At 45.1% G+C, this 19,086-nt stretch overlaps 10 non-coding genes across 10 annotated transcripts; all 10 read right to left on the bottom strand.

The window, feature by feature from the left end:
- On the bottom strand, positions 1 to 73 carry TRNAA-CGC (transfer RNA alanine (anticodon CGC)). The gene has a single exon. It is a non-coding gene; the product is annotated as a tRNA-Ala (tRNA).
- A 1,277-nt stretch (positions 74 to 1,350) lies between these two features.
- Positions 1,351 to 1,423, bottom strand: TRNAA-CGC (transfer RNA alanine (anticodon CGC)). The gene has a single exon. It is a non-coding gene; the product is annotated as a tRNA-Ala (tRNA).
- A 602-nt stretch (positions 1,424 to 2,025) lies between these two features.
- TRNAA-CGC (transfer RNA alanine (anticodon CGC)) lies at positions 2,026 to 2,098 on the bottom strand. The gene has a single exon. It is a non-coding gene; the product is annotated as a tRNA-Ala (tRNA).
- A 604-nt stretch (positions 2,099 to 2,702) lies between these two features.
- On the bottom strand, positions 2,703 to 2,775 carry TRNAA-CGC (transfer RNA alanine (anticodon CGC)). The gene has a single exon. It is a non-coding gene; the product is annotated as a tRNA-Ala (tRNA).
- A 602-nt stretch (positions 2,776 to 3,377) lies between these two features.
- TRNAA-CGC (transfer RNA alanine (anticodon CGC)) lies at positions 3,378 to 3,450 on the bottom strand. Its single transcript has one exon. It is a non-coding gene; the product is annotated as a tRNA-Ala (tRNA).
- A 602-nt stretch (positions 3,451 to 4,052) lies between these two features.
- On the bottom strand, positions 4,053 to 4,125 carry TRNAA-CGC (transfer RNA alanine (anticodon CGC)). The gene has a single exon. It is a non-coding gene; the product is annotated as a tRNA-Ala (tRNA).
- Positions 4,126 to 4,727: 602 nt separating this feature from the next.
- TRNAA-CGC (transfer RNA alanine (anticodon CGC)) lies at positions 4,728 to 4,800 on the bottom strand. Its single transcript has one exon. It is a non-coding gene; the product is annotated as a tRNA-Ala (tRNA).
- Positions 4,801 to 12,753: 7,953 nt separating this feature from the next.
- On the bottom strand, positions 12,754 to 12,826 carry TRNAA-CGC (transfer RNA alanine (anticodon CGC)). The gene has a single exon. It is a non-coding gene; the product is annotated as a tRNA-Ala (tRNA).
- Positions 12,827 to 13,428: 602 nt separating this feature from the next.
- TRNAA-CGC (transfer RNA alanine (anticodon CGC)) lies at positions 13,429 to 13,501 on the bottom strand. Its single transcript has one exon. It is a non-coding gene; the product is annotated as a tRNA-Ala (tRNA).
- Positions 13,502 to 16,128: 2,627 nt separating this feature from the next.
- TRNAA-CGC (transfer RNA alanine (anticodon CGC)) lies at positions 16,129 to 16,201 on the bottom strand. Its single transcript has one exon. It is a non-coding gene; the product is annotated as a tRNA-Ala (tRNA).
- Positions 16,202 to 19,086: the final 2,885 nt, after the last annotated feature.

The raw sequence follows: 19,086 nt of genomic DNA, 5'->3' as shown, positions 1-19,086 counted from the left end.
TGGAGAATGCGGGTATCGATCCCGCTACTTCTCGCATGCGAAGCGAGCGCTCTACCATTTGAGCTAATTCCCCATTTGTGCCGCTGGGCTGTGGTGCTTGAGACGCCACAGGTGTGATTTACCCATGTTGGTAAACAAGTTGTATTAAAGCGTTTTTTTTTTTTTTTTTAAGTATGGATGTCACTCTGCCGTAAGGAAAGGAAGAGTGTGGAGCTTGCGGGTGCCAGGTGTTGTAAAAGTATAGGTTACCCATAGGTTTTACCATTTTCTAACATGCTAGGAGTCAAGAATTTTGAGGAGGAAAAAAAAAATCCCCAAATCAGGCTAAGAAAGTGGCAATGTAGAAGAAATGGTGCAGATCCTTTGGATTTTTGGTTGTTGGCCCAGAAGTCTACACCTGCCCCCCTCTGTTGAAGTAGAGACAATGGGTAGTATGAGAAATTGAGATTTAAAAAGCTGGATAAGAGCACTTAGCAGAGGATGGTTTCGATCCATCGACCTCTGGGTTATGGGCCCAGCACGCTTCCGCTGCGCCACTCTGCTGTTGCTTGTCTTCTAAGCTTGCCTCCTAAGCTTGCCACTGCCTGTTTCCTAAGCTTGCAAATATGTTTCATGAGCAAGCAACGAGAGGAAAATTGTCCCGTGTTTTGAGAAGAACTGCAATCAAAACTATTGGAGAATGCGGGTATCGATCCTGCTACTTCTCGCATGCGAAGCGAGCGCTCCACCATTTGAGCTAATTCCCCATTTGTGCCGCTGGGTTGTGGTGCTTGAGACGCCACAGGTGTGATTTACCCATGTTGGTAAACCGGTTGTATTAAAGCTTTTTTTTTTTTTTTTTTTTAAGTATGGATGTCACTCTGCCGTAAGGAAAGGAAGAGTGTGGAGCTTGCGGGGTGCCAGGTGTTGTAAAAGTATAGGTTACCCATAAGTTTTACCATTTTCTAACATGCTAGGAGTCAAGAATTTTGAGGAGGAAAAAAAAAATCCCCAAATCAGGCTAAGAAAGTGGCAATGTAGAAGAAATGGTGCAGATCCTTTGGCTTTTTTGGTTGTTGGCCCAGAGGTCTACACCTGCCCCCCTCTGTTGAAGTAGAGACAATGGGTAGTATGAGAAATTGAGATTTAAAAAGCTGGATAAGAGCACTTAGCAGAGGATGGTTTCGATCCATCGACCTCTGGGTTATGGGCCCAGCAGGCTTCCGCTGTGCCACTCTGCTGTTGCTTGTCTTCTAAGCTTGCCTTCTAAGCTTGCCACTGCCTGTTTCCTAAGCTTGCAAATATGTTTCATGAGCAAGCAACGAGAGGAAAATTGTCCCGTGTTTTGAGAAGAACTGCAATCAAAACTATTGGAGAATGCGGGTATCGATCCCGCTACTTCTCGCATGCGAAGCGAGCGCTCTACCATTTGAGCTAATTCCCCATTTGTGCCGCTGGGCTGTGGTGCTTGAGACGCCACAGGTGTGATTTACCCATGTTGGTAAACCGGTTGTATTAAAGCTTTTTTTTTTTTTTTTTTAAGTATGGATGTCACTCTGCCGTAAGGAAAGGAAGAGTGTGGAGCTTGCGGGGTGCCAGGTGTTGTAAAAGTATAGGTTACCCATAGGTTTTACCATTTTCTAACATGCTAGGAGTCAAGAATTTTGAGGAGGAAAAAAAAAATCCCCAAATCAGGCTAAGAAAGTGGCAATGTAGAAGAAATGGTGCAGATCCTTTGGCTTTTTTGGTTGTTGGCCCAGAGGTCTACACCTGCCCCCCTCTGTTGAAGTAGAGACAATGGGTAGTATGAGAAATTGAGATTTAAAAAGCTGGATAAGAGCACTTAGCAGAGGATGGTTTCGATCCATCGACCTCTGGGTTATGGGCCCAGCACGCTTCCGCTGCGCCACTCTGCTGTTGCTTGTCTTCTAAGCTTGCCTCCTAAGCTTGCCACTGCCTGTTTCCTAAGCTTGCAAATATGTTTCATGAGCAAGCAACGAGAGGAAAATTGTCCCGTGTTTTGAGAAGAACTGCAATCAAAACTATTGGAGAATGCGGGTATCGATCCCGCTACTTCTCGCATGCGAAGCGAGCGCTCTACCATTTGAGCTAATTCCCCATTTGTGCCGCTGGGCTGTGGTGCTTGAGACGCCACAGGTGTGATTTACCCATGTTGGTAAACCGGTTGTATTAAAGCTTTTTTTTTTTTTTTTTTTTAAGTATGGATGTCACTCTGCCGTAAGGAAAGGAAGAGTGTGGAGCTTGCGGGGTGCCAGGTGTTGTAAAAGTATAGGTTACCCATAGGTTTTACCATTTTCTAACATGCTAGGAGTCAAGAATTTTGAGGAGGAAAAAAAAAATCCCCAAATCAGGCTAAGAAAGTGGCAATGTAGAAGAAATGGTGCAGATCCTTTGGCTTTTTTGGTTGTTGGCCCAGAGGTCTACACCTGCCCCCCTCTGTTGAAGTAGAGACAATGGGTAGTATGAGAAATTGAGATTTAAAAAGCTGGATAAGAGCACTTAGCAGAGGATGGTTTCGATCCATCGACCTCTGGGTTATGGGCCCAGCACGCTTCCGTTGCGCCACTCTGCTGTTGCTTGTCTTCTAAGCTTGCCTTCTAAGCTTGCCACTGCCTGTTTCCTAAGCTTGCAAATATGTTTCATGAGCAAGCAACGAGAGGAAAATTGTCCCGTGTTTTGAGAAGAACTGCAATCAAAACTATTGGAGAATGCGGGTATCGATCCCGCTACTTCTCGCATGCGAAGCGAGCGCTCTACCATTTGAGCTAATTCCCCATTTGTGCCGCTGGGCTGTGGTGCTTGAGACGCCACAGGTGTGATTTACCCATGTTGGTAAACCGGTTGTATTAAAGCTTTTTTTTTTTTTTTTTTAAGTATGGATGTCACTCTGCCGTAAGGAAAGGAAGAGTGTGGAGCTTGCGGGGTGCCAGGTGTTGTAAAAGTATAGGTTACCCATAGGTTTTACCATTTTCTAACATGCTAGGAGTTAAGAATTTTGAGGAGGAAAAAAAAAATCCCCAAATCAGGCTAAGAAAGTGGCAATGTAGAAGAAATGGTGCAGATCCTTTGGCTTTTTTGGTTGTTGGCCCAGAGGTCTACACCTGCCCCCCTCTGTTGAAGTAGAGACAATGGGTAGTATGAGAAATTGAGATTTAAAAAGCTGGATAAGAGCACTTAGCAGAGGATGGTTTCGATCCATCGACCTCTGGGTTATGGGCCCAGCACGGTTCCGCTGCGCCACTCTGCTGTTGCTTGTCTTCTAAGCTTGCCTCCTAAGCTTGCCACTGCCTGTTTCCTAAGCTTGCAAATATGTTTCATGAGCAAGCAACGAGAGGAAAATTGTCCCGTGTTTTGAGAAGAACTGCAATCAAAACTATTGGAGAATGCGGGTATCGATCCCGCTACTTCTCGCATGCGAAGCGAGCGCTCTACCATTTGAGCTAATTCCCCATTTGTGCCGCTGGGCTGTGGTGCTTGAGACGCCACAGGTGTGATTTACCCATGTTGGTAAACCGGTTGTATTAAAGCTTTTTTTTTTTTTTTTTTTAAGTATGGATGTCACTCTGCCGTAAGGAAAGGAAGAGTGTGGAGCTTGCGGGGTGCCAGGTGTTGTAAAAGTATAGGTTACCCATAGGTTTTACCATTTTCTAACATGCTAGGAGTCAAGAATTTTGAGGAGGAAAAAAAAAATCCCCAAATCAGGCTAAGAAAGTGGCAATGTAGAAGAAATGGTGCAGATCCTTTGGATTTTTGGTTGTTGGCCCAGAAGTCTACACCTGCCCCCCTCTGTTGAAGTAGAGACAATGGGTAGTATGAGAAATTGAGATTTAAAAAGCTGGATAAGAGCACTTAGCAGAGGATGGTTTCGATCCATCGACCTCTGGGTTATGGGCCCAGCACGCTTCCGCTGTGCCACTCTGCTGTTGCTTGTCTTCTAAGCTTGCCTTCTAAGCTTGCCACTGCCTGTTTCCTAAGCTTGCAAATATGTTTCATGAGCAAGCAACGAGAGGAAAATTGTCCCGTGTTTTGAGAAGAACTGCAATCAAAACTATTGGAGAATGCGGGTATCGATCCCGCTACTTCTCGCATGCGAAGCGAGCGCTCTACCATTTGAGCTAATTCCCCATTTGTGCCGCAGGGCTGTGGTGCTTGAGACGCCACAGGTGTGATTTACCCATGTTGGTAAACCGGTTGTATTAAAGCTTTTTTTTTTTTTTTTTTTAAGTATGGATGTCACTCTGCCGTAAGGAAAGGAAGAGTGTGGAGCTTGCGGGGTGCCAGGTGTTGTAAAAGTATAGGTTACCCATAGGTTTTACCATTTTCTAACATGCTAGGAGTCAAGAATTTTGAGGAGGAAAAAAAAAATCCCCAAATCAGGCTAAGAAAGTGGCAATGTAGAAGAAATGGTGCAGATCCTTTGGATTTTTGGTTGTTGGCCCAGAAGTCTACACCTGCCCCCCTCTGTTGAAGTAGAGACAATGGGTAGTATGAGAAATTGAGATTTAAAAAGCTGGATAAGAGCACTTAGCAGAGGATGGTTTCGATCCATCGACCTCTGGGTTATGGGCCCAGCACGCTTCCGCTGTGCCACTCTGCTGTTGCTTGTCTTCTAAGCTTGCCTTCTAAGCTTGCCACTGCCTGTTTCCTAAGCTTGCAAATATGTTTCATGAGCAAGCAACGAGAGGAAAATTGTCCCGTGTTTTGAGAAGAACTGCAATCAAAACTATTGGAGAATGCGGGTATCGATCCCGCTACTTCTCGCATGCGAAGCGAGCGCTCTACCATTTGAGCTAATTCCCCATTTGTGCCGCAGGGCTGTGGTGCTTGAGACGCCACAGGTGTGATTTACCCATGTTGGTAAACCGGTTGTATTAAAGCTTTTTTTTTTTTTTTTTTTAAGTATGGATGTCACTCTGCCGTAAGGAAAGGAAGAGTGTGGAGCTTGCGGGGTGCCAGGTGTTGTAAAAGTATAGGTTACCCATAGGTTTTACCATTTTCTAACATGCTAGGAGTCAAGAATTTTGAGGAGGAAAAAAAAAATCCCCAAATCAGGCTAAGAAAGTGGCAATGTAGAAGAAATGGTGCAGATCCTTTGGCTTTTTTGGTTGTTGGCCCAGAGGTCTACACCTGCCCCCCTCTGTTGAAGTAGAGACAATGGGTAGTATGAGAAATTGAGATTTAAAAAGCTGGATAAGAGCACTTAGCAGAGGATGGTTTCGATCCATCGACCTCTGGGTTATGGGCCCAGCACGCTTCCGCTGTGCCACTCTGCTGTTGCTTGTCTTCTAAGCTTGCCTCCTAAGCTTGCCACTGCCTGTTTCCTAAGCTTGCAAATATGTTTCATGAGCAAGCAACGAGAGGAAAATTGCCCCGTGTTTTGAGAAGAACTGCAATCAAAACTATTGGAGAATGCGGGTATCGATCCCGCTACTTCTCGCATGCGAAGCGATCGCTCTACCATTTGAGCTAATTCCCCATTTGTGCCGCTGGGCTGTGGTGCTTGAGACACTACAGGTGTGATTTACCCATGTTGGTAAACCGGTTGTATTAAAGCTTTTTTTTTTTTTTTTTTTAAGTATGGATGTCACTCTGCCGTAAGGAAAGGAAGAGTGTGGAGCTTGCGGGGTGACAGGTGTTGTAAAAGTATAGGTTACCCATAGGTTTTACCATTTTCTAACATGCTAGGAGTCAAGAATTGTGAGGAGGAAAAAAAAAATCCCCAAATCAGGCTAAGAAAGTGGCAATGTAGAAGAAATGGTGCAGATCCTTTGGCTTTTTTGGTTGTTGGCCCAGAGGTCTACACCTGCCCCCCTCTGTTGAAGTAGAGACAATGGGTAGTATGAGAAATTGAGATTTAAAAAGCTGGATAAGAGCACTTAGCAGAGGATGGTTTCGATCCATCGACCTCTGGGTTATGGGCCCAGCACGCTTCCGCTGCGCCACTCTGCTGTTGCTTGCCTTCTAAGCTTGCCACTGCCTGTTTCCTAAGCTTGCAAATATGTTTCATGAGCAAGCAACGAGAGGAAAAATGTCCCGTGTTTTGAGAAGATCTGCAATCAAAACTATTGGAGAATGCGGGCATCGATCCCGCTACTTCTCGCATGCAAAGCGAGCGCTCTACCATTTGAGCTAATTCCCCATTTGTGCCGCTGGGCTGTGGTGCTTGAGACACTACAGGTGTGATTTACCCATGTTGGTAAACCGGTTGTATTAAAGCTTTTTTTTTTTTTTTTTTTTTAAGTATGGATGTCACTCTGCCGTAAGGAAAGGAAGAGTGTGGAGCTTGCGGGGTGCCAGGTGTTGTAAAAGTATAGGTTACCCATAGGTTTTACCATTTTCTAACATGCTAGGAGTCAAGAATTGTGAGGAGGAAAAAAAAAATCCCCAAATCAGGCTAAGAAAGTGGCAATGTAGAAGAAATGGTGCAGATCCTTTGGCTTTTTTGGTTGTTGGCCCAGAAGTCTACACCTGCCCCCCTCTGTTGAAGTAGAGACAATGGGTAGTATGAGAAATTGAGATTTAAAAAGCTGGATAAGAGCACTTAGCAGAGGATGGTTTCGATCCATCGACCTCTGGGTTATGGGCCCAGCACGCTTCCGCTGCGCCACTCTGCTGTTGCTTGCCTTCTAAGCTTGCCACTGCCTGTTTGATAAGCTTGCAAATATGTTTCATGAGCAAGCAACGAGAGGAAAAATGTCCCGTGTTTTGAGAAGATCTGCAATCAAAACTATTGGAGAATGCGGGCATCGATCCCGCTACTTCTCGCATGCGAAGCGAGCGCTCTACCATTTGAGCTAATTCCCCATTTGTGCCGCTGGGCTGTGGTGCTTGAGACACTACAGGTGTGATTTACCCATGTTGGTAAACCGGTTGTATTAAAGCTTTTTTTTTTTTTTTTTTAAGTATGGATGTCACTCTGCCGTAAGGAAAGGAAGAGTGTGGAGCTTGCGGGGTGCCAGGTGTTGTAAAAGTATAGGTTACCCATAGGTTTTACCATTTTCTAACATGCTAGGAGTCAAGAATTGTGAGGAGGAAAAAAAAAATCCCCAAATCAGGCTAAGAAAGTGGCAATGTAGAAGAAATGGTGCAGATCCTTTGGCTTTTTTGGTTGTTGGCCCAGAAGTCTACACCTGCCCCCCTCTGTTGAAGTAGAGACAATGGGTAGTATGAGAAATTGAGATTTAAAAAGCTGGATAAGAGCACTTAGCAGAGGATGGTTTCGATCCATCGACCTCTGGGTTATGGGCCCAGCACGCTTCCGCTGCGCCACTCTGCTGTTGCTTGCCTTCTAAGCTTGCCACTGCCTGTTTCCTAAGCTTGCAAATATGTTTCATGAGCAAGCAACGAGAGGAAAAATGTCCCGTGTTTTGAGAAGATCTGCAATCAAAACTATTGGAGAATGCGGGCATCGATCCCGCTACTTCTCGCATGCAAAGCGAGCGCTCTACCATTTGAGCTAATTCCCCATTTGTGCCGCTGGGCTGTGGTGCTTGAGACACTACAGGTGTGATTTACCCATGTTGGTAAACCGGTTGTATTAAAGCTTTTTTTTTTTTTTTTTTAAGTATGGATGTCACTCTGCCGTAAGGAAAGGAAGAGTGTGGAGCTTGCGGGGTGACAGGTGTTGTAAAAGTATAGGTTACCCATAGGTTTTACCATTTTCTAACATGCTAGGAGTCAAGAATTGTGAGGAGGAAAAAAAAAATCCCCAAATCAGGCTAAGAAAGTGGCAATGTAGAAGAAATGGTGCAGATCCTTTGGCTTTTTTGGTTGTTGGCCCAGAGGTCTACACCTGCCCCCCTCTGTTGAAGTAGAGACAATGGGTAGTATGAGAAATTGAGATTTAAAAAGCTGGATAAGAGCACTTAGCAGAGGATGGTTTCGATCCATCGACCTCTGGGTTATGGGCCCAGCACGCTTCCGCTGCGCCACTCTGCTGTTGCTTGCCTTCTAAGCTTGCCTTCTAAGCTTGCCTTCTAAGCTTGCCACTGCCTGTTTGCTAAGCTTGCAAATATGTTTCATGAGCAAGCAACGAGAGGAAAAATGTCCCGTGTTTTGAGAAGATCTGCAATCAAAACTATTGGAGAATGCGGGCATCGATCCCGCTACTTCTCGCATGCGAAGCGAGCGCTCTACCATTTGAGCTAATTCCCCATTTGTGCCGCTGGGCTGTGGTGCTTGAGACACTACAGGTGTGATTTACACATGTTGGTAAACCGGTTGTATTAAAGCTTTTTTTTTTTTTTTTTTAAGTATGGATGTCACTCTGCCGTAAGGAAAGGAAGAGTGTGGAGCTTGCGGGGTGCCAGGTGTTGTAAAAGTATAGGTTACCCATAGGTTTTACCATTTTCTAACATGCTAGGAGTCAAGAATTGTGAGGAGGAAAAAAAAAATCCCCAAATCAGGCTAAGAAAGTGGCAATGTAGAAGAAATGGTGCAGATCCTTTGGCTTTTTTGGTTGTTGGCCCAGAGGTCTACACCTGCCCCCCTCTGTTGAAGTAGAGACAATGGGTAGTATGAGAAATTGAGATTTAAAAAGCTGGATAAGAGCACTTAGCAGAGGATGGTTTCGATCCATCGACCTCTGGGTTATGGGCCCAGCACGCTTCCGCTGCGCCACTCTGCTGTTGCTTGCCTTCTAAGCTTGCCACTGCCTGTTTGATAAGCTTGCAAATATGTTTCATGAGCAAGCAACGAGAGGAAAAATGTCCCGTGTTTTGAGAAGATCTGCAATCAAAACTATTGGAGAATGCGGGCATCGATCCCGCTACTTCTCGCATGCAAAGCGAGCGCTCTACCATTTGAGCTAATTCCCCATTTGTGCCGCTGGGCTGTGGTGCTTGAGACACTACAGGTGTGATTTACCCATGTTGGTAAACCGGTTGTATTAAAGCTTTTTTTTTTTTTTTTTAAGTATGGATGTCACTCTGCCGTAAGGAAAGGAAGAGTGTGGAGCTTGCGGGGTGCCAGGTGTTGTAAAAGTATAGGTTACCCATAGGTTTTACCATTTTCTAACATGCTAGGAGTCAAGAATTGTGAGGAGGAAAAAAAAAATCCCCAAATCAGGCTAAGAAAGTGGCAATGTAGAAGAAATGGTGCAGATCCTTTGGCTTTTTTGGTTGTTGGCCCAGAAGTCTACACCTGCCCCCCTCTGTTGAAGTAGAGACAATGGGTAGTATGAGAAATTGAGATTTAAAAAGCTGGATAAGAGCACTTAGCAGAGGATGGTTTCGATCCATCGACCTCTGGGTTATGGGCCCAGCACGCTTCCGCTGCGCCACTCTGCTGTTGCTTGCCTTCTAAGCTTGCCACTGCCTGTTTCCTAAGCTTGCAAATATGTTTCATGAGCAAGCAACGAGAGGAAAAATGTCCCGTGTTTTGAGAAGATCTGCAATCAAAACTATTGGAGAATGCGGGCATCGATCCCGCTACTTCTCGCATGCAAAGCGAGCGCTCTACCATTTGAGCTAATTCCCCATTTGTGCCGCTGGGCTGTGGTGCTTGAGACACTACAGGTGTGATTTACCCATGTTGGTAAACCGGTTGTATTAAAGCTTTTTTTTTTTTTTTTTTAAGTATGGATGTCACTCTGCCGTAAGGAAAGGAAGAGTGTGGAGCTTGCGGGGTGACAGGTGTTGTAAAAGTATAGGTTACCCATAGGTTTTACCATTTTCTAACATGCTAGGAGTCAAGAATTGTGAGGAGGAAAAAAAAAATCCCCAAATCAGGCTAAGAAAGTGGCAATGTAGAAGAAATGGTGCAGATCCTTTGGCTTTTTTGGTTGTTGGCCCAGAGGTCTACACCTGCCCCCCTCTGTTGAAGTAGAGACAATGGGTAGTATGAGAAATTGAGATTTAAAAAGCTGGATAAGAGCACTTAGCAGAGGATGGTTTCGATCCATCGACCTCTGGGTTATGGGCCCAGCACGCTTCCGCTGCGCCACTCTGCTGTTGCTTGCCTTCTAAGCTTGCCTTCTAAGCTTGCCTTCTAAGCTTGCCACTGCCTGTTTGCTAAGCTTGCAAATATGTTTCATGAGCAAGCAACGAGAGGAAAAATGTCCCGTGTTTTGAGAAGATCTGCAATCAAAACTATTGGAGAATGCGGGCATCGATCCCGCTACTTCTCGCATGCGAAGCGAGCGCTCTACCATTTGAGCTAATTCCCCATTTGTGCCGCTGGGCTGTGGTGCTTGAGACACTACAGGTGTGATTTACACATGTTGGTAAACCGGTTGTATTAAAGCTTTTTTTTTTTTTTTTTTAAGTATGGATGTCACTCTGCCGTAAGGAAAGGAAGAGTGTGGAGCTTGCGGGGTGCCAGGTGTTGTAAAAGTATAGGTTACCCATAGGTTTTACCATTTTCTAACATGCTAGGAGTCAAGAATTGTGAGGAGGAAAAAAAAAATCCCCAAATCAGGCTAAGAAAGTGGCAATGTAGAAGAAATGGTGCAGATCCTTTGGCTTTTTTGGTTGTTGGCCCAGAGGTCTACACCTGCCCCCCTCTGTTGAAGTAGAGACAATGGGTAGTATGAGAAATTGAGATTTAAAAAGCTGGATAAGAGCACTTAGCAGAGGATGGTTTCGATCCATCGACCTCTGGGTTATGGGCCCAGCACGCTTCCGCTGCGCCACTCTGCTGTTGCTTGCCTTCTAAGCTTGCCACTGCCTGTTTGATAAGCTTGCAAATATGTTTCATGAGCAAGCAACGAGAGGAAAAATGTCCCGTGTTTTGAGAAGATCTGCAATCAAAACTATTGGAGAATGCGGGCATCGATCCCGCTACTTCTCGCATGCAAAGCGAGCGCTCTACCATTTGAGCTAATTCCCCATTTGTGCCGCTGGGCTGTGGTGCTTGAGACACTACAGGTGTGATTTACCCATGTTGGTAAACCGGTTGTATTAAAGCTTTTTTTTTTTTTTTTTTAAGTATGGATGTCACTCTGCCGTAAGGAAAGGAAGAGTGTGGAGCTTGCGGGGTGACAGGTGTTGTAAAAGTATAGGTTACCCATAGGTTTTACCATTTTCTAACATGCTAGGAGTCAAGAATTGTGAGGAGGAAAAAAAAAATCCCCAAATCAGGCTAAGAAAGTGGCAATGTAGAAGAAATGGTGCAGATCCTTTGGCTTTTTTGGTTGTTGGCCCAGAGGTCTACACCTGCCCCCCTCTGTTGAAGTAGAGACAATGGGTAGTATGAGAAATTGAGATTTAAAAAGCTGGATAAGAGCACTTAGCAGAGGATGGTTTCGATCCATCGACCTCTGGGTTATGGGCCCAGCACGCTTCCGCTGCGCCACTCTGCTGTTGCTTGCCTTCTAAGCTTGCCACTGCCTGTTTCCTAAGCTTGCAAATATGTTTCATGAGCAAGCAACGAGAGGAAAAATGTCCCGTGTTTTGAGAAGATCTGCAATCAAAACTATTGGAGAATGCGGGCATCGATCCCGCTACTTCTCGCATGCAAAGCGAGCGCTCTACCATTTGAGCTAATTCCCCATTTGTGCCGCTGGGCTGTGGTGCTTGAGACACTACAGGTGTGATTTACCCATGTTGGTAAACCGGTTGTATTAAAGCTTTTTTTTTTTTTTTTTTAAGTATGGATGTCACTCTGCCGTAAGGAAAGGAAGAGTGTGGAGCTTGCGGGGTGACAGGTGTTGTAAAAGTATAGGTTACCCATAGGTTTTACCATTTTCTAACATGCTAGGAGTCAAGAATTGTGAGGAGGAAAAAAAAAATCCCCAAATCAGGCTAAGAAAGTGGCAATGTAGAAGAAATGGTGCAGATCCTTTGGCTTTTTTGGTTGTTGGCCCAGAGGTCTACACCTGCCCCCCTCTGTTGAAGTAGAGACAATGGGTAGTATGAGAAATTGAGATTTAAAAAGCTGGATAAGAGCACTTAGCAGAGGATGGTTTCGATCCATCGACCTCTGGGTTATGGGCCCAGCACGCTTCCGCTGCGCCACTCTGCTGTTGCTTGCCTTCTAAGCTTGCCACTGCCTGTTTCCTAAGCTTGCAAATATGTTTCATGAGCAAGCAACGAGAGGAAAAATGTCCCGTGTTTTGAGAAGATCTGCAATCAAAACTATTGGAGAATGCGGGCATCGATCCCGCTACTTCTCGCATGCAAAGCGAGCGCTCTACCATTTGAGCTAATTCCCCATTTGTGCCGCTGGGCTGTGGTGCTTGAGACACTACAGGTGTGATTTACCCATGTTGGTAAACCGGTTGTATTAAAGCTTTTTTTTTTTTTTTTTTAAGTATGGATGTCACTCTGCCGTAAGGAAAGGAAGAGTGTGGAGCTTGCGGGGTGCCAGGTGTTGTAAAAGTATAGGTTACCCATAGGTTTTACCATTTTCTAACATGCTAGGAGTTAAGAATTTTGAGGAGGAAAAAAAAAATCCCCAAATCAGGCTAAGAAAGTGGCAATGTAGAAGAAATGGTGCAGATCCTTTGGCTTTTTTGGTTGTTGGCCCAGAGGTCTACACCTGCCCCCCTCTGTTGAAGTAGAGACAATGGGTAGTATGAGAAATTGAGATTTAAAAAGCTGGATAAGAGCACTTAGCAGAGGATGGTTTCGATCCATCGACCTCTGGGTTATGGGCCCAGCACGGTTCCGCTGCGCCACTCTGCTGTTGCTTGTCTTCTAAGCTTGCCTCCTAAGCTTGCCACTGCCTGTTTCCTAAGCTTGCAAATATGTTTCATGAGCAAGCAACGAGAGGAAAATTGTCCCGTGTTTTGAGAAGAACTGCAATCAAAACTATTGGAGAATGCGGGTATCGATCCCGCTACTTCTCGCATGCGAAGCGAGCGCTCTACCATTTGAGCTAATTCCCCATTTGTGCCGCTGGGCTGTGGTGCTTGAGACGCCACAGGTGTGATTTACCCATGTTGGTAAACCGGTTGTATTAAAGCTTTTTTTTTTTTTTTTTTTAAGTATGGATGTCACTCTGCCGTAAGGAAAGGAAGAGTGTGGAGCTTGCGGGGTGCCAGGTGTTGTAAAAGTATAGGTTACCCATAGGTTTTACCATTTTCTAACATGCTAGGAGTCAAGAATTTTGAGGAGGAAAAAAAAAATCCCCAAATCAGGCTAAGAAAGTGGCAATGTAGAAGAAATGGTGCAGATCCTTTGGATTTTTGGTTGTTGGCCCAGAAGTCTACACCTGCCCCCCTCTGTTGAAGTAGAGACAATGGGTAGTATGAGAAATTGAGATTTAAAAAGCTGGATAAGAGCACTTAGCAGAGGATGGTTTCGATCCATCGACCTCTGGGTTATGGGCCCAGCACGCTTCCGCTGTGCCACTCTGCTGTTGCTTGTCTTCTAAGCTTGCCTTCTAAGCTTGCCACTGCCTGTTTCCTAAGCTTGCAAATATGTTTCATGAGCAAGCAACGAGAGGAAAATTGTCCCGTGTTTTGAGAAGAACTGCAATCAAAACTATTGGAGAATGCGGGTATCGATCCCGCTACTTCTCGCATGCGAAGCGAGCGCTCTACCATTTGAGCTAATTCCCCATTTGTGCCGCAGGGCTGTGGTGCTTGAGACGCCACAGGTGTGATTTACCCATGTTGGTAAACCGGTTGTATTAAAGCTTTTTTTTTTTTTTTTTTTAAGTATGGATGTCACTCTGCCGTAAGGAAAGGAAGAGTGTGGAGCTTGCGGGGTGCCAGGTGTTGTAAAAGTATAGGTTACCCATAGGTTTTACCATTTTCTAACATGCTAGGAGTCAAGAATTTTGAGGAGGAAAAAAAAAATCCCCAAATCAGGCTAAGAAAGTGGCAATGTAGAAGAAATGGTGCAGATCCTTTGGATTTTTGGTTGTTGGCCCAGAAGTCTACACCTGCCCCCCTCTGTTGAAGTAGAGACAATGGGTAGTATGAGAAATTGAGATTTAAAAAGCTGGATAAGAGCACTTAGCAGAGGATGGTTTCGATCCATCGACCTCTGGGTTATGGGCCCAGCACGCTTCCGCTGTGCCACTCTGCTGTTGCTTGTCTTCTAAGCTTGCCTCCTAAGCTTGCCACTGCCTGTTTCCTAAGCTTGCAAATATGTTTCATGAGCAAGCAACGAGAGGAAAATTGCCCCGTGTTTTGAGAAGAACTGCAATCAAAACTATTGGAGAATGCGGGTATCGATCCCGCTACTTCTCGCATGCGAAGCGATCGCTCTACCATTTGAGCTAATTCCCCATTTGTGCCGCTGGGCTGTGGTGCTTGAGACGCCACAGGTGTGATTTACCCATGTTGGTAAACCGGTTGTATTAAAGCTTTTTTTTTTTTTTTTTTTAAGTATGGATGTCACTCTGCCGTAAGGAAAGGAAGAGTGTGGAGCTTGCGGGGTGCCAGGTGTTGTAAAAGTATAGGTTACCCATAGGTTTTACCATTTTCTAACATGCTAGGAGTCAAGAATTTTGAGGAGGAAAAAAAAAATCCCCAAATCAGGCTAAGAAAGTGGCAATGTAGAAGAAATGGTGCAGATCCTTTGGATTTTTGGTTGTTGGCCCAGAAGTCTACACCTGCCCCCCTCTGTTGAAGTAGAGACAATGGGTAGTATGAGAAATTGAGATTTAAAAAGCTGGATAAGAGCACTTAGCAGAGGATGGTTTCGATCCATCGACCTCTGGGTTATGGGCCCAGCACGCTTCCGCTGCGCCACTCTGCTGTTGCTTGTCTTCTAAGCTTGCCTCCTAAGCTTGCCACTGCCTGTTTCCTAAGCTTGCAAATATGTTTCATGAGCAAGCAACGAGAGGAAAATTGCCCCGTGTTTTGAGAAGAACTGCAATCAAAACTATTGGAGAATGCGGGTATCGATCCCGCTACTTCTCGCATGCGAAGCGATCGCTCTACCATTTGAGCTAATTCCCCATTTGTGCCGCTGGGCTGTGGTGCTTGAGACGCCACAGGTGTGATTTACCCATGTTGGTAAACCGGTTGTATTAAAGCTTTTTTTTTTTTTTTTTTAAGTATGGATGTCACTCTGCCGTAAGGAAAGGAAGAGTGTGGAGCTTGCGGGGTGCCAGGTGTTGTAAAAGTATAGGTTACCCATAGGTTTTACCATTTTCTAACATGCTAGGAGTCAAGAATTTTGAGGAGGAAAAAAAAAATCCCCAAATCAGGCTAAGAAAGTGGCAATGTAGAAGAAATGGTGCAGATCCTTTGGATTTTTGGTTGTTGGCCCAGAAGTCTACACCTGCCCCCCTCTGTTGAAGTAGAGACAATGGGTAGTATGAGAAATTGAGATTTAAAAAGCTGGATAAGAGCACTTAGCAGAGGATGGTTTCGATCCATCGACCTCTGGGTTATGGGCCCAGCACGCTTCCGCTGTGCCACTCTGCTGTTGCTTGTCTTCTAAGCTTGCCTTCTAAGCTTGCCACTGCCTGTTTCCTAAGCTTGCAAATATGTTTCATGAGCAAGCAACGAGAGGAAAATTGTCCCGTGTTTTGAGAAGAACTGCAATCAAAACTATTGGAGAATGCGGGCATCGATCCTGCTACTTCTCGCATGCGAAGCGAGCGCTCTACCATTTGAGCTAATTCCCCATTTGTGCCGCAGGGCTGTGGTGCTTGAGACGCCACAGGTGTGATTTACCCATGTTGGTAAACCGGTTGTATTAAAGCTTTTTTTTTTTTTTTTTTTAAGTATGGATGTCACTCTGCCGTAAGGAAAGGAAGAGTGTGGAGCTTGCGGGGTGCCAGGTGTTGTAAAAGTATAGGTTACCCATAGGTTTTACCATTTTCTAACATGCTAGGAGTCAAGAATTTTGAGGAGGAAAAAAAAAATCCCCAAATCAGGCTAAGAAAGTGGCAATGTAGAAGAAATGGTGCAGATCCTTTGGCTTTTTTGGTTGTTGGCCCAGAGGTCTACACCTGCCCCCCTCTGTTGAAGTAGAGACAATGGGTAGTATGAGAAATTGAGATTTAAAAAGCTGGATAAGAGCACTTAGCAGAGGATGGTTTCGATCCATCGACCTCTGGGTTATGGGCCCAGCACGCTTCCGCTGTGCCACTCTGCTGTTGCTTGTCTTCTAAGCTTGCCTCCTAAGCTTGCCACTGCCTGTTTCCTAAGCTTGCAAATATGTTTCATGAGCAAGCAACGAGAGGAAAATTGCCCCGTGTTTTGAGAAGAACTGCAATCAAAACTATTGGAGAATGCGGGTATCGATCCCGCTACTTCTCGCATGCGAAGCGAGCGCTCTACCATTTGAGCTAATTCCCCATTTGTGCCGCTGGGCTGTGGTGCTTGAGACGCCACAGGTGTGATTTACCCATGTTGGTAAACCGGTTGTATTAAAGCTTTTTTTTTTTTTTTTTTTAAGTATGGATGTCACTCTGCCGTAAGGAAAGGAAGAGTGTGGAGCTTGCGGGGTGCCAGGTGTTGTAAAAGTATAGGTTACCCATAGGTTTTACCATTTTCTAACATGCTAGGAGTCAAGAATTTTGAGGAGGAAAAAAAAAATCCCCAAATCAGGCTAAGAAAGTGGCAATGTAGAAGAAATGGTGCAGATCCTTTGGCTTTTTTGGTTGTTGGCCCAGAGGTCTACACCTGCCCACCTCTGTTGAAGTAGAGACAATGGGTAGTATGAGAAATTGAGATTTAAAAAGCTGGATAAGAGCACTTAGCAGAGGATGGTTTCGATCCATCGACCTCTGGGTTATGGGCCCAGCACGCTTCCGCTGTGCCACTCTGCTGTTGCTTGTCTTCTAAGCTTGCCTCCTAAGCTTGCCACTGCCTGTTTCCTAAGCTTGCAAATATGTTTCATGAGCAAGCAACGAGAGGAAAATTGCCCCGTGTTTTGAGAAGAACTGCAATCAAAACTATTGGAGAATGTGGGCATCGATCCCGCTACTTCTCGCATGCGAAGCGAGCGCTCTACCATTTGAGCTAATTCCCCATTTGTGCCGCTGGGCTGTGGTGCTTGAGACGCCACAGGTGTGATTTACCCATGTTGGTAAACCGGTTGTATTAAAGCTTTTTTTTTTTTTTTTTTTAAGTATGGATGTCACTCTGCCGTAAGGAAAGGAAGAGTGTGGAGCTTGCGGGGTGCCAGGTGTTGTAAAAGTATAGGTTACCCATAGGTTTTACCATTTTCTAACATGCTAGGAGTCAAGAATTTTGAGGAGGAAAAAAAAAATCCCCAAATCAGGCTAAGAAAGTGGCAATGTAGAAGAAATGGTGCAGATCCTTTGGATTTTTGGTTGTTGGCCCAGAAGTCTACACCTGCCCCCCTCTGTTGAAGTAGAGACAATGGGTAGTATGAGAAATTGAGATTTAAAAAGCTGGATAAGAGCACTTAGCAGAGGATGGTTTCGATCCATCGACCTCTGGGTTATGGGCCCAGCACGCTTCCGCTGTGCCACTCTGCTGTTGCTTGTCTTCTAAGCTTGCCTTCTAAGCTTGCCACTGCCTGTTTCCTAAGCTTGCAAATATGTTTCATGAGCAAGCAACGAGAGGAAAATTGTCCCGTGTTTTGAGAAGAACTGCAATCAAAACTATTGGAGAATGCGGGCATCGATCCTGCTACTTCTCGCATGCGAAGCGAGCGCTCTACCATTTGAGCTAATTCCCCATTTGTGCCGCAGGGCTGTGGTGCTTGAGACGCCACAGGTGTGATTTACCCATGTTGGTAAACCGGTTGTATTAAAGCTTTTTTTTTTTTTTTTTTTAAGTATGGATGTCACTCTGCCGTAAGGAAAGGAAGAGTGTGGAGCTTGCGGGGTGCCAGGTGTTGTAAAAGTATAGGTTACCCATAGGTTTTACCATTTTCTAACATGCTAGGAGTCAAGAATTTTGAGGAGGAAAAAAAAAATCCCCAAATCAGGCTAAGAAAGTGGCAATGTAGAAGAAATGGTGCAGATCCTTTGGCTTTTTTGGTTGTTGGCCCAGAGGTCTACACCTGCCCCCCTCTGTTGAAGTAGAGACAATGGGTAGTATGAGAAATTGAGATTTAAAAAGCTGGATAAGAGCACTTAGCAGAGGATGGTTTCGATCCATCGACCTCTGGGTTATGGGCCCAGCACGCTTCCGCTGTGCCACTCTGCTGTTGCTTGTCTTCTAAGCTTGCCTCCTAAGCTTGCCACTGCCTGTTTCCTAAGCTTGCAAATATGTTTCATGAGCAAGCAACGAGAGGAAAATTGCCCCGTGTTTTGAGAAGAACTGCAATCAAAACTATTGGAGAATGCGGGTATCGATCCCGCTACTTCTCGCATGCGAAGCGATCGCTCTACCATTTGAGCTAATTCCCCATTTGTGCCGCTGGGCTGTGGTGCTTGAGACGCCACAGGTGTGATTTACCCATGTTGGTAAACCGGTTGTATTAAAGCTTTTTTTTTTTTTTTTTTTAAGTATGGATGTCACTCTGCCGTAAGGAAAGGAAGAGTGTGGAGCTTGCGGGGTGCCAGGTGTTGTAAAAGTATAGGTTACCCATAGGTTTTACCATTTTCTAACATGCTAGGAGTCAAGAATTTTGAGGAGGAAAAAAAAAATCCCCAAATCAGGCTAAGAAAGTGGCAATGTAGAAGAAATGGTGCAGATCCTTTGGATTTTTGGTTGTTGGCCCAGAAGTCTACACCTGCCCCCCTCTGTTGAAGTAGAGACAATGGGTAGTATGAGAAATTGAGATTTAAAAAGCTGGATAAGAGCACTTAGCAGAGGATGGTTTCGATCCATCGACCTATCGACCTCTGGGTTATGGGCCCAGCACGCTTCCGCTGTGCCACTCTGCTGTTGCTTGTCTTCTAAGCTTGCCTTCTAAGCTTGCCACTGCCTGTTTCCTAAGCTTGCAAATATGTTTCATGAGCAAGCAACGAGAGGAAAATTGTCCCGTGTTTTGAGAAGAACTGCAATCAAAACTATTGGAGAATGCGGGCATCGATCCTGCTACTTCTCGCATGCGAAGCGAGCGCTCTACCATTTGAGCTAATTCCCCATTTGTGCCGCAGGGCTGTGGTGCTTGAGACGCCACAGGTGTGATTTACCCATGTTGGTAAACCGGTTGTATTAAAGCTTTTTTTTTTTTTTTTTTTAAGTATGGATGTCACTCTGCCGTAAGGAAAGGAAGAGTGTGGAGCTTGCGGGGTGCCAGGTGTTGTAAAAGTATAGGT

Source organism: Rhinoderma darwinii, chromosome 4 (assembly GCF_050947455.1).
Source record: "Rhinoderma darwinii isolate aRhiDar2 chromosome 4, aRhiDar2.hap1, whole genome shotgun sequence".
Taxonomy (NCBI): domain Eukaryota; kingdom Metazoa; phylum Chordata; class Amphibia; order Anura; family Rhinodermatidae; genus Rhinoderma; species Rhinoderma darwinii.
Note: the sequence above shows the minus strand (reverse complement) of the source record. Positions and strands in the feature narration are given on the sequence as shown.